This window comes from Ovis aries, chromosome 7 (assembly GCF_016772045.2).
Source record: "Ovis aries strain OAR_USU_Benz2616 breed Rambouillet chromosome 7, ARS-UI_Ramb_v3.0, whole genome shotgun sequence".
NCBI lineage: Eukaryota > Metazoa > Chordata > Mammalia > Artiodactyla > Bovidae > Ovis > Ovis aries.
In genome coordinates, this window is record NC_056060.1 from 58037442 (window position 1) to 58052508 (window position 15067).

Genomic DNA, 15067 nt, shown 5'->3' on the forward strand with positions numbered 1-15067 from the left:
TCCAGTATTCTTGCCTGGAAATCCCACGGACAGGGGAGCCTGGCGGGCTATAGTCCGTGGGGTCACAAGGAGTCAGACATGACTGAAGTGACTTAACATGCATGCACGAATTTACAACTCCAATAAATGACTCGTGTTTTAGCTTCTGTACCATTCCTTCCATAGCTCAGGAGTGTACCCCACCAACTTCATCTCTTCACTCCATCCTGTAATCTCTGTGCTATTTGAAACTACTCAACATCTATTCATGTGCTGCAGCTTTTTGGGTTCTCTATTTTCCTTATTTCTCTCCTAGTCTAGTTGGATTGCAGAATTAAGCTTAGGATTATGAAATAAAAACTAAATCAGAAAAATGAAGATAAAGTTTTGAGCCTGGACTATTTACAAAAGGCAGTGCCTTGCTAAAGATAAAAAAAGTTGGGGAGGGGAAAAGCAAAATGAGTTTCGTTTGAAGGCCTCAAGGAGAAGAGGGGTACCTGAGTACTTTCTTCTAGATCTTGTGCACATATGTACAGATGGCAGAAGGACGGAAAAATCAGTTTTTAGCACATGTGAAAAACTAAATATCTAAATTTAAATCAAGGTATGGGCTTCAGTTCTTTACTAAATAATACCTCGTGCTGTGTGCTGTCGCTTCAGTCGTGTCCAACTCATTGCGACCCCATGGACTGTAGCCCTCCAGGTTCCTCTGTTCATGGGATTTTCCAGGCAAGAATATTGGAGTGGGTTGCCATGCCCACCTCCAGGGGATCTCCCCAGCTCAGGGATCAAACTCGCATTTCTTCTGTCTCCTGCATTGGCAGGTGGGTTCTTTGCTACCCAGGAAGTCCCAAATAATTCCTTACCCCAGCTATTAATTTTCTGCTGCCAGAGAGATGTGTTAGCCAGGGGAAAAGGCAGCTCTCATCTTTTCACCCTACTGAAAGCCTTCTCAATAGGTTAGGCAGGGGCATTTTTGAGTTTATGCCCTTTAATGATCTGTAGGTATTCTCTCACTCTTACTTGAAATTCTCAATTTCTCATTTTTTAGTTTTCCAACTCTTTTTTTTTTTTTTTTTTATTTGTGTCTTGGCTTATTTATTTTTTTTTTTTTTAGTTTTTATTTTTTAAATTTTACAATCTTTAATTCTTACATGCATTCCCAAACATGAACCCCCCTCCCACCTCCCTCCCCATAACATCTTTCTGGGTCATCCCCATGCACCAGCCCCAAGCTTGCTGCATCCTGCGTCAGACATAGACTGGCGATTCAATTCACATGATAGTATACATGTTAGAATGTCATTCTCCCAAATCATCCCACCCTCTCCCTCTCCCTCTGAGTCCAAAAGTCCGTTATACACATCTGTGTCTCTTTCCCTGTCTTGCATACAGGGTCGTCATTGCCATCTTCCTAAATTCCATATATATGTGTTAGTATACTGTATTGGTGTTTTTCTTTCTGGCTTACTTCACTCTGTATAATCGACTCCAGTTTCATCCATCTCATCAGAACTGATTCAAATGAATTCTTTTTAACGGCTGAGTAATACTCCATTGTGTATATGTACCACAGCTTTCTTATCCATTCATCTGCTGAAGGACATCTAGGTTGTTTCCATGTCCTGGCTATTATAAACAGTGCTGCGATGAACATTGGGGGTACATGTGTCTCTTTCAATTCTGGTTTCCTCGGTGTGTATGCCCAGAAGTGGGATTGCTGGGTCATAAGGTAGTTCTATTTGCAATTTTTAAGGAATCTCCACACTGTTTTCCATAGTGGCTGTACTAGTTTGCATTCCCACCAACAGTGTAGGAGGGTTCCCTTTTCTCCACACCCTCTCCAGCATTTATTGCTTGCAGATTTTTGGATCGCAGCCATTCTGACTGGTGTGAAGTGGTACCTCATTGTGGTTTTGATTTGCATTTCTCTAATAATGAGTGATGTTGAGCATCTTTTCATGTGTTTGTTAGCCATCCGTATGTCTTCTTTGGAGAAATGTCTATTTAGTTCTTTGGCCCATTTTTTGATTGGGTCGTTTATTTTTCTGGAGTTGAGCTGCAGAAGTTGCTTGTATATTTTTGAGATTAGTTGTTTGTCAGTTGCTTCATTTGCTATTATTTTCTCCCATTCAGATGGCTGTCTTTTCACCTTGCTTATATTTTCCTTTGTTGTGCAGAAGCTTTTAATTTTAATTAGATCCCATTTGTTTATTTTTGCTTTTATTTCCAGCATTCTGGGAGGTGGATCATAGAGGATCCTGCTGTGATTTATGTCTGAGAGTGTTTTGCCTATGTTCTCCTCTAGGAGTTTTATAGTTTCTGATCTTACATTTAGATCTTTAATCCATTTTGAGTTTATTTTTGTGTGCGGTGTTAGAAAGTGATCTAGTTTCATTCTTTTACAAGTGGTTGACCAGTTTTCCCAGCACCACTTGTTAAAGAGATTGTCTTTACTCCATTGTATATTCTTGCCTCCTTTGTCAAAGATAAGGTGTCCATATGTGTGTGGATTTATCTCTGGGCTTTCTATTTTGTTCCATTGATCTATATGTCTGTCTTTGTGCCAGTACCATACTGTCTTGATGACTGTGGCTAGTTTTCCAACTCTTAAGGTTCAAGGATCTAATTTTTTTAAAAAGAATCAAATATGCTATAGCTTCTCTGGTGACTCAGTATATTCTTGCTAGGTCAAAGGACAGCTCTCTGGATAAAACTGGAGTTTGTGCTCTTACTTGTCATCTTAGGTTTTTCTGGCCCAGAGTTGCAGAAATCCAGGGGCAGGGAAAGTACACCATGGAGTTAAAAGTCTATCCCACATGACCCACTCTGTGGGCTAGTCAGATGGGGTTATTTTAAGCATAGGTAAGTCTAGATTTGCCTAAGTATGGTGATTTTTATTTGCAGGATGGGTAGGTGATGGAGAATAAAGGGAATGTAAATACTCAGATCCCACATAAGGCCTTTCTTTGATTCAAGTCTTGCTTTAACCAGGAGTGCTTATAAAATCTGGTCTCTTCCCTCCACACACTTATGATGGGGCTTTTAAACCGTGTCACACTCTATATTACATATTCTTCTTTTTTTTAATATATATATTACGTATTCTTAAAGGTCCCCTGTTAATAACTGGTTTGGAATTAGGGAGCTGTCTCAAGCTCCCTTAGACTGCAAACTTGGTATGTTCTTACCAAGAGAAAGGAGAAAGCAAGGGGAGGCTGGACAGGCTACTCTGTTCCTATCTTCTACCTCGTCCATTTCCTGAACTGTGTAGGTGTTGCTTCCGACTGAGGGTGGAGTGGGGATATGGGAGGGAGGAGGAGAGAGGTAACTGTGTTAGGATTAAGACCTCCACCCCCACCAGCCTTACTGAAATATAACTGATGTATAACATTAAGTTTAAGGCACACAACATGATGATTTGATATGTTTATATTGCACAGTGTTTTCCACAGTAAGTTTAGTTAACATCCATCACCTTACAGTTACCATTTTTTTTCCTGCCTTGAGAACTTGTAAGATCTATTCTCTTAGTAAGTTTCAACTATACAATACAGAATTAACCATAGTCACAATTCTGTACATTAGACCCCCGGAACTCATCTATCTTATGACTGAAGGGTGCACACTTTGACCACCTTTACCCATTCTTCTCTCTTTCACCACACCCCTGCCCCTCAGTACACCCCTGGCAATTGCAAGTCTACTCTGAGAGTTTGGTGTTTATGTATTTTATGTATGTATTTGTTTGTTTGGCTGCACCAGGTCTTAGTTGCAGCATGTGGGATCTAGTTTCCTGATCAGGGATCGAACCTGGGGCTCCTGTGTTGAGTCTTGGCCAAGGGACCACCAGGGAAGTCCCTGAGTTTGGCTAGTTTAGATTCCAAATAGTAAGTGAGATTATACAGATTTTGTCTTTATCTGACTTATTTCACTTAGTATAATGCTCTCAAGGTTAGCATAAAGTCCTCAAGGTTGAGCTCTTAATTTATGTTCTGAAAGTGAGATGAGGGTATCAGTTTGGTATCTTGAACAGTAACTGACACAAATATATGCAATAATGGTCAAATGAACTCTTGGAGAACAAAAGCTTGGTGAGTTAGGTCTAGAATGTTATCAATTCTTTGTTTCATGGTTTCCTTTAGGTGCAGTAAACTTTTAACTTCTGCTTTGGAACTCAGGGCTTCCCTGCTGGCTCAGCAGGTAAAGAATCCACCTGCAAGACGGGAGACATGGGTGAGATTCCTGGGTTGGGAAGATCTCCTGAAGAAGGGAAAGGCTACCCATTCCAGTATTCTGGTCTGGAGAATTCCACGGACTGTATAGTTTATGGGGTTGCAAAGAATCACACGTGTCTGAGTGACTTTCATTTTTCACCTACACTTTTTTTGGGACCTCTAGCTGCCTTAACAGGAAAGGAGAGGACAGAGACTCCAGAAATCTTCCACAGGTTTGTCCACCTGTTGTGCCAGGCTTTCACTACTAAAACAAAAACAGCATGGAGGAACAGGTGGTCAGATATGTCTCAGAAGCAGCATGGTATAGCAGAAATAAAACATTAATCTGGGGAGACAGACTAAATGAAGGAAAAATCCCAATTATGCTATTTTCTACCTGTGTATTACTTATCTAGAGTCTGCATTTCCCTCCTTTGTAAAATGGGGATGACACCTACCTTTGCAGAAATTAAATGAGAAAAATCTACAGGAAAGCATTTAATGGCTGCTGAATAAATGCATGGTAAGTGAAGTTCAATTCATGCTAACGGCCAGGATTTAAATTTCCATGCTTCAGAAGACATTTGAATAGATGATTCTTTATATGTTAATTCCAGCAGGTATAAGTCACTAGTCATACATAATCGTGTTTTAACAACATTTTAGTACAGAAAATGTCAACATATACAGACGTAGAAAAGAATACAAAGAACACCCTGTATCCATCATCTAGCTTTTGCAATTACCATTCCCTAGACCACTATCCAGAGAAGGCAATGGCACCCCACTCCAGTACTCTTGCCTGGAAAACCCCATGAACAGAGGAGCCTGGTAGGCTGCAGTCCATGGGGTCACTAGGAGTCAGACATGACTGAGTGACTTCACTTTCACTTTTCACTTTCATGCATTGGAGAAGGAAATGGTAACCCACTCCAGTGTCCTTGCCTGGAGAATCCCAGGGATAGGGGAGCCTGGTGGGCTGCCGTCTGTGGGGTTGCACAGAGTTGGACACGACTGAAGCAACTTAGCAGCAGCAGCAGCAGCAGCAGCAGAGACAGAATGGTCGTCAGGTTGGTTTATTTCTCTCCTTTGTTCATTGGAACAAAAATTTGGAATGATGGACTAAAGGGTTTGAACCAACAGAGAAGTTACAGTTCAGTTACAGTTTAAGTAGACAGATCTTTTATTAAACAGATAACTCCCAAGACATGGGAACAAGCCAGCCCCAAAGGAGTTATAAAGATCCCTCTCGGCATCACCCTTTTCTTACTTCTTGTCTCCTTCTTTTGGTTGTGCCCTGTGCAAAATAGGGCTTATACCTGCCACCAGTCAAGAAAGGGAATGCAAATAGGCATATGCTCAAGGCCAATTGACAGTGCAAGCTACATAACAACAGGCTTTGTTGTTCATATCTTCCCATAATTCAGTCTGTTATAATCAGATGTATGTATGTAAACAATGTTTATGAACCAGTCATGGGCCCCTAGTTGCCTAAGGTTACTTGAGGACGCCCCTGTGGTTAGTTTGTATCTACTGTATACCTAGGTAGCATGTATTGGGAGTTGGAAAAGCCCCCGTGGTTAATTTGTATCTACTGTGTGCTTAGGATGCATTTGCAGGAGTTGGAAAAGTCTCTGTGGTTATTTTTATAGCATATCTGTGAGCTTTTCTCAGCATGTCTGGGATAGGGTTTAGAGATCAGCTTGCACCCTTTTCCACCCCCTCCTTGCTCATGCCTAACTTCGTACCTAACAATTCCAAATTCCAAGCCATGCCTGAGAAGCAAGCCACTCCTGAGATGCAAATTTGGGTATATTAAATAAATTGAAGAATTCTCCAAGAGTTACCTGCCATGCCTAAAGAGGTAACAGTTTCCAAATTTTGCAAAAACTACACAATGTGTTGTTTGCAGTCAATTTAAAGAAAGAACACTATTAAGAGTTATGACAGTTTTCTTTTGGATGGACTTTCATGAATCTGGAAAACTAGAGATGCAGAACTGTGGTGCTGGAGAAGACTCTTGAGTGCCTTGGACACCAATGAGATCAAACCAGTCAATCCTAAAGGAAATCAGTCCTGAATATTCATTCAAGGACTAATGCTAAAGCTGAAGCTCCAATACTTTGGCCACCTGATGTAAACAGCCAACTGATTGGAAAAGACCCTGATGCTGGGAAAGATTGAAGGAGGGAGGAAAAGGGGACAAGAGAGGTTGAGATGGTTGGATGGCATCACCGACTCAATGGACATGAGTTTGAGCAAACTCTGGGAGACTGTAAAGGACAGGGAAGCCTTGTGTACTGCAGTCCATGGAGTTACAAAGTTCGGACATGACTGAGCTACTGAATAACAAAAGAAATACTCTTAGTCAGCTTTGGCTGCCACAACAAACTACTACAGACTGGGTGGTTTAAACAACACAAATTTATTCCTCACAGTTCTAGAGGCTGGGAAATCCAAGATCAAGGTGCTGGCCATTTCAGTTCCTGTCTTCCTGGCTGGCAGATGGCCTCCTCACGGGGTCTTCACGTGGCCTTTCCTCTGTGTCTCCCAGTGCAGATGGACCTGATAGCCTAATAGCTCTACTTTCTCCCTCTCAGTGCCACTTCAGCACTGAAGCAAAATGAAATAAAAATCATTTTCAGCTCCTATCATATTAGAGGAATTTTTCATGAAATGAATAACTCCCTCCCTCTTATTAGGTTGATTCTCTGTAATTCAAAGGCTGAAGGATCTTTTAGATACTGCTAAGCTTGCAAATTTGCCAAAAAAAAAAAAAAAAAAAAGTGTAGGTGGAGGTGTTTGTAGTCATTCTTGGCACTTTTCCAGGTTTTTGCTAGCTGCTTTGACTGTATAAGCAACCATGTTTCTACTAGTTGTGGGTGTGTAGCTGCAGGAGCTGCAGCAAGGAATTTGTGCCCTGAACAAATTGTGTAAACCAAATCTCATTTCCCCCAGTTTAACCAAATGATTCTGTTATCAGTCCTGAAAAATATTAAGTAGGACTTGAAATAATCTACCCTTCCAAAGTTCACAGGGAAAAATCCAAAAATTTGGTAATGCTCTGTGGAGAAACATTTGGTACATGGAGGCAATACATCAGTACCTATCAAAATTAAAAATCCCATATGCCCCTGTGCAGAGTGAATCCACTCTGGGAACTGAGATGAGACATGCTTAAATATACAAGAAAAGATGTATGTACAAAGATATTCATCCAAGCACCAATTCGAATATGAAAAATTAGAAACTCACGTCCTTCAACTGGATAATGACTAGTTAAATAATCTGCAGGGATAAGAAAAGAGTATGCCTTTTATGCATTTTCAGGGAAAAGCCCAAGATGTCTTAAGTACAAAGAGCAGAATAATATATATGGTCTTCTGTAGAACTCAGAAAGAGGGAGTAAATAAAGACAGAAGACATCATGCTCCTGCAATCAAAAATTCCACAGAAGTCTCTGCCAAAAATGCACACATTATTCATCTGCAAATCTAAAAACATGCAGTAAGAAACCAGTAATTATATTGGGGTGGAACAGTCTTTCACTTTTTTTTTTTCAATGTTAAGATGCTATTCCAAGAGTAAATAGTTTTAATAAACTTAGTAGGGAAAAGTTTTCCTCATAGATACAGTGAATTACTCTAAATTTTGAGGAGATATTGCTGCTTTCCAAAAGCCATGTGTTTATCACCAGCAAAATTACCTTTCATTCTATAAGTTATAATGTCCGTGGATGGCAAAGCCATCTCAATCTTTTTCCTTAGAATTTCAGGTGACTGAAAGTGCACTCCAAACAGTGAACATTATTATATAACTTCTCAGTGTTTTCCAAAGTGAAGGACTCATACCACTGGTGATATTCAAGACAGTTCTCGGCAGTACATGAACAAAGCGGCAAACAACACTGAATCATGTCTGAGTTATTCCCATTTCTCTTTCAAGCTTCGGCATGATTTAAAGCACTTGGCAAAAAGAGTATCCAGCTAGGCTTTAATAAGTGACTTTGTTTTCATTCCACTAATTTTCACAGTTACTATCTTGACTTTTTTTCTTATATGCCAGAGGTCTAGGACACAAATGTTTGTCTGGATTAACCATGCTCACAGAAGCACAACAGTTGGAGTACAGACACTGCTCTGTGTTCCAGAAACTCCTTGGTCACAAATCATGTAAATCCAATGGTCTTTTCTCAGGGCTTATTCTTCCTTGACTCAGATTTTTGCCAGGACTTCTATGAGATACACTTGGCTCTAGGAATGGTGTAGTGCGCCATACAAGCTGGAGTCAAGCTGGTTTGAAATGCTGGTTCTTTACCTTATTGTGAGTCTACACAGGCAGTTGGCCAAATGAGGCTTCATCCATTATCTTGGAATTTGAGGGGAATAGATGAGATAATAAATGTAGAGCAGTGGGCATACAGTTCAATAGGTGCTCATAAAGGCTGATTTCCTCTCCTCCTTCTTTTTCTGTCCTCAGTACTGTTTTTCTATATTCTCTTCCAATGATATGAAGTCACTCCTGTGGCTTTAATTATTACCCTTATGTGGGTAATTTCTAATTTCTTTCACCAATTCTGACCTTTTTTTTTGCTTCCCTGGTGGCTCAGAGGTTAAAGCGTCTGCCTCCAATGCGGGAGACCTGGGTTTGATCCCTGGGTCGGGAAGATCCCCTGGAGAAGGAAATGGCAATCCACTCCAGTATTCTTGCCTGGAGAATCCCATGGATGGAGAAGCCTAGTAGGTTACAGTCCACGGGGTCGCAAAGAGTCGGACACGACTGAGCGACTTCACCTTACCTTACCTTACCAAAACTTAGGTTCTAAATCTGTTTGACAATTCCACCTTGATGCTCTGGCATAAACACATAAACACAGTATCTTTTCCAAACCATTTAGCTCATGCTATTACCAAAACCTTCATCACTCTGACTCAAAATCTCAGTCATCCTCACTCCTTCCCCTTTCCGATCACACCGAATCAAACATTAGCAAAATTTTATATGGCATTTTAATAGCTTACAAAGTGGTATAAACAAAACGAAAACATCCATTTTATCAAACTCCCCTCAGCCCCAGGTGAGAAAAGTGAAATTAAGGCAAGTTAGGAGATATACCTGGGTCATAAGCTAGAGAGTAGTTACAGCCTAGATTGAAATACCAGTTAAGTCCTGAACTTGGGGCTTCCTACCCTAATGGCCATCCTCTTTCAGCTTCTCAAACTGTCTCATCTTTTACAGTATTTTTTTGCATCTGTCTCTCCTTTCCTTCACCATTGCCATCCCCAGAAATCAGACCTAATCTTTCACATTTTAATGCTTGGCTCAGAAAGATTGGTTCAGTCAGCAAGGCAATGGTAGTTGAAAAGTCATTCACCCCCAAACAGACAGCTCAATAAAAAAGTGAACATCTGCAACCCTCACCCAGGTTAAGAAACAACATTGCTAGCACCCTAGAAGCACCCTTATCTACCCTCCCAGGCATTACTCCCCCACCTAAAGATAATCATTTTCTTTCTTTCCTTTATAGATTTTACTACCTAAGCCTAAATCCCTATGTCAAATTTGGTTTCATGTGTTTTTTTTTAAGTTTGAATTTTCCAAATTGGCTATACCAATATATATTCTCATCAACAGTGTGTATTTTCATTTGTTCCCGTACTGACATTGCCTGTGTTTTCCATTTTAACCATTATTGTGGGTGTGCAACAGTACCTCATGATTTTAATTTGCATTTCCCTAATGATGGAAGTTGAGCATCTTTATATGTTTACTGGCCATTTAGATACCCTCTTTTTTGAAGTGACTGTTTAAATCTCTTACCAGTTTCTACTGTGTTGTCTTTTTATTTTTTATTGATTTGTGGGAGTCAGTACATTCTGAATTGGAGCAAAACACATATTTGTATTATAAAAATGAATGCATTTTTCTGATACTATTAGAATACCACTAACTCCCCTTATTTTGGCCCCAATTTCACTAATGCTTCTCTGGGAGGTAATGTAGTCGACTTCACATATTCTCTCTAAAACAATGTATGCCAGGGAATCTGCTAGATACTTGGATTATAATGGCAAAAAAAGTGATTAAAGACAATAGCTTTGAAAAGAGACCTGTATTAGAACCCTGTCTCTAACATTTACCAACTTGGTGACTTTAGGCAAGTTATTTACCTATTTTAGACTCAGTTTCCTCTTTGGAAAAACGGGGTTAATAATACCTATTTTAAGAGTTATTATGAAGGTTAAATGATACAGTAATATGTTAACAGGCTTTTCATAATGACTGGCAAATAGGAATAATTAATAAGTGGTAGCCATTGTAAATTTGGTTATTTCCATGGAGTCTTCAGTTTTGATAGGTCGGGAACAGCTGAGCATACATCTATTTCCCTCTTAGCCATTATGCATGCATGCATGCTCAGCTACTTCAGTCGTGTTCAACTCTTTTCAACCCTATGGACTGTAGCCTACCAGGTTCCTCTGTCCTTGAGATTCTCCAGGCAAGAATCCTGGAGTGGGTTGCCATGCCCTTCTCCAGGGATTTTCCCAACCCAGGGATCAATCTGGCATCTGCCTACATCTCCTGCATTGCAGGCCGATTCTTTACCCACTGAGCTACCTGGGAAGCCCTCTTAGCTATTATAGTTCACACTATAAAGTGAAAAAAAAAAAAAGAAAAATCATGAGTTTAGATAAGTCGCCTGGGAACTTACTTGGTCATTCTGACTCCCTTCAGCTGAGTGTCTCTAGAGCTGCTGCTGCTGCTAAGTCGCTTCAGTCGTGTCCGACTCTGTGCGACCCCATAGATGGCAGGCCATCAGGCCCCACCATTCCTGGGATTCTCAAGGCAAGAACACTGGAGTGGGTTGCCATTTCCTTCTCCAATGCATGAAAGTGAAAAGTGAAAGTGAAGTCACTCAGTCGTGTCTCTTAGCGACCCCATGGACTGCAGCCTACCAGGCTCCTCCATCCATGGGATTTTCCAGGCAAGAGCACAGGAGTGGGGTGCCATTGCCTTCTCCGGTCTCTAGAGCAGTGCTTCAAAATTTTATCTGTTGTGAAAGATCATAGACACTTTTATAAAATATAAAAATAAATGGCTAGAAAAGGGAAAAAGGAAAAAAGGCATATACAACAAAACAAACCCTCAATTTTTATTACCACCACAGATGTAAAATTAGTACAACACTAATTGCTCTAAGTTTCTAAATTCTTACTCTTGATTTCTATAAATGCCTTGTCTTGGATCAATAACAAAGGGTTTGTCGATTGGCACTAGCCTGTGGCCCACATTTTTGGTAGCACTGCTCCAGTGCACTGACAAAAATCAGACTTCTGAAAGACTGAGGTCAGGTCTTGGAATGTGGGGAGTTGCTCTTGATCCTGAGTCACCAGCTGGTCACCTAGTGGCCTTTTTCTAGCCTTAAGCACAATGCTGTGTTACTCCTTAGCTTAAAAACTATCCACTATTCCCTTCCTCTCTAGGGTAAGATCCCAATCCTTTAACATGACACCAAAGGCCTTCCAGGCTGGTTCCACACTTGTTTGGTCTCATTTTTTACTATTCTTTATTCCAGTAGACCTACTGTGTCCAATGTAGTAGCAACTAGCCACAACTGGCTATGGAACAGCTGAAATGTGGCTAATTTAGGAAGTAAGATTTTAATCTTTAAAATGAAAACAACTTAGACATAATTCAATTACTGCACAATTTTTGAAATGTTTGGAATGATTTGAGTATGTGAATCTACTTTTTCAACTGTAAATTTTATGAAATCAATTACTGAGATAATACTATAAATGTAAAAAACATACCAGATTTTGAATACTTACTTAGTAATAACAGAAAGAATGCAAAACATTTAAAAATATTTACTACTTTTAATAGTACTATTTTGGATATATTGAGTCAAATAAAAAATTATTAATTTTTAATTTCTTTTTCAATGTGGCTACTATAAAATTACATATATGCCTTGTGTTACGTTTATACTTGACAGTGCTAGACTAGATAATCAAGTACCAAACCTATGACTCCCTCCTTTTCTTTCCCTTTCCCTGTTTGATTCATTAGCAATATAGGTTAGGTCTAATCACAAAGTATCTCTTCAATACATTCACTTTATCTCTACTGCTATTTATGTTACTCCATTGTGGCTCAGTGGTAAAGAATCTGCCTGCTAGTGCAGGAGATGCAGGTTCTATCCTCGGGTAGGGAAGATACCCTGGAGAAGGAAATGGCAACCCACTCCAGTATTCTTGCCTGGGAAATCCCATGGACAGAGGAGCCTGGCAGGCTACAGTCCATGGGGTCACAGGAGTTAGAGATGACTGAGTGACTAAACAACCTCTATTCCTTAAAATTCTTCAATGGCTTTAAAGCTCTGAAACTTACTAAGGATATAAATTTCATCTGCTACTATTCCTTTCTTTGCTCTCTAGACTTGAGCCACACTGCCTTTCTTGCTTTCTCACCTTAGGACTTTTGCCTTACTATTCCTTTGGTCTCGACTACTGGCCTCAACTAACTTATTCCCATTCCGGTCTTAGCTCAAAAGAATATTTTCTTAGAGGCCATGCAGCCTGCAAGATCTCAGTTCCCCAACCAGGGACTGAACCTGGGCCCACTCAGTAAAGCCTAGCTACTAGGCTATCAGGGAACTGAGAGAGGCCATTTCTGAACAATCTCCAAAATTCTGCCTGCTCTCTCTCCGAGAGAAATGCTTCATCCAAATACCCTTTCATTTTCTTCATGAAAGATATTGTGATATTATCTTTCCTCTTCTTTTATAAAACTTTATAGTCTGTTCCCTCCACAGAAACAGGAGCAGGATACTTGTTGGTCTTTTCCCTGCTTAATCTCCTCCAATGAGCAGAACAGTGCCAGTTACAGTTTTTCTCAAAACAACTTAAATGAAAGAATACCTAACTACCTACTAGACATACCTGCTTGGTTGACTCATAAGCACTTCAAACTCTACATGGTCAAAACAGAACCATCTTCCTCCCCTAATATGTATTCCTCTTCCCTTGTTTCTAATCTCCATGAAGATATCCTTCAGACTGCTCCTCCAAGACACTTGGGAGTCATCTTTGACATGGCCGTCTGTCATTCCCTATCCAGTCAACCAAATCACCACGCTCTCAGCAACATCTTTGGTCATACTTTTCACTCCTGTTTACCACCATCTCAGTTCAAGTCATTAATCTCTCACAGACTGTTCTGCCTTTGACTTTTATCTAATAGTGATCTAAAATACAAATCTGATCTTACTATGCTTCTACTTAAAATCTTTCAAGATCTTCCTCTTAGGTCTCAAAAGCTCTCAGCTCTACACATGGCACTCAAGCTTTTATGACTAGACCTCTTCAGACACATCTCTAAGCATTTCTGAAAAAGCATTATCTTCCGCACACTCAACCATTTCTAGTGTTTGCCTCCTAACGTTTGCATTTATTACTTCTGTCTGGAAAGTCTCCCCAAATCCCTTACTAAAGCTAACTGCTTTTCCTGCAACTTGCCATGCCTCCTTCACAGGTAAATACGGGATTCCTCCTGTATGAAATTTCACAACATTCAGCAGTTTACCCTCATTATACTCCTGATGATGTCTATCTACTTGTTCGCATTCTGCAGCGTAAGATCAACGAGTGCAAAGATTCTACTGCAACCATTAACTGAATGTTTACTCTGATAAATCAATGTTAAAGAACAGCATGTGAGGATCCAAAGCAGCACTGAAAATATTAAACAGAAAGAAAAACAGAATACAATGTCATTCATTTTATTTTAGGCACAACATTTTTGTAAGTTACACAAAGACAAATCTCTACATCAATATTACAAATCGGTAAGTGCAGAAAGACTGTTTACCTGAGGCCACCCTAAATCAGTGGGCAATATATTTTTCATTTGTAAACTCTTCTAAATTAAAATCTTGGTGCTCTCTCCCATATTCCCAATTCATAGATATAGATGCCAAAAATTGTTAAGGTTAGAAGATTGGAAAAGTCACTCCCTGGCTCATCTGTTAAGAAGATTATCATGTTATGGGTTTCTTAGCTAACCATCGTAAGTAAATTAAACTCAAGACTCTTACTTTGCAAATCACCATTCTCGAATAAACTTTTTTTGGGGGGGGAAGGGGCGCGAAGCATGCAGGATCTTATTTACTTGACCAGGGATCGAACCTCCGCCCTACAGCCGAAGCGTGCAAAGTGCTAATCAATCACTGGGCTGCCAGGTAAGCTCCCGCAAATAAACTTTTGCTACTTTCTTAATAAAATGCAACAAAAACCTTAACACCCCAAACCCGGAAAAACAAGACTTCTACCTCTGAGTTGACAGTAATTCAAGGGAATTCAGCGAGCAGTTATTAGGGTCTACAAAGTATAAGGAACCACCACAGTGTTTAAAAAGGAAGGAGGGAGCTACAGGAACACGTGTTTTCATCTCAGCGCTCATGCCAGAGAGATAAGGTTAGCACACGAACTTCAGCCTCCCACTCCTAGCCCCGCAGAAACGAGCGCGAAGGCTGCATGGCCAGCCCGCTGCTCCGCCGCGCACATGGCCGGCCGCAGCTCCCACCCCCGTGCCGCGCAGGCGCTGGGCGAGCCGGGACTTGCGGTCGCCAAGAGGGATCATTCCGCCGGTTTCTTTGTGTGGCTGAAGCTGTAGAAATGTTTTATTTCCCTCCTCTTCGTTAAAAACAAAAATCAGACCCTTTCGCACTTTTCTCCCGCCGGAAAGGAATCGGAGAGTGGGTGGGAGGGGGATCTGCTAACTAGGGCAGGGGCGGAAAGGCTCAGGCGAAGAGTTGCCGAGGGCCGGGTCTGGGAGGGATGCTGGGAGCTTTGACTCACTCGCACACC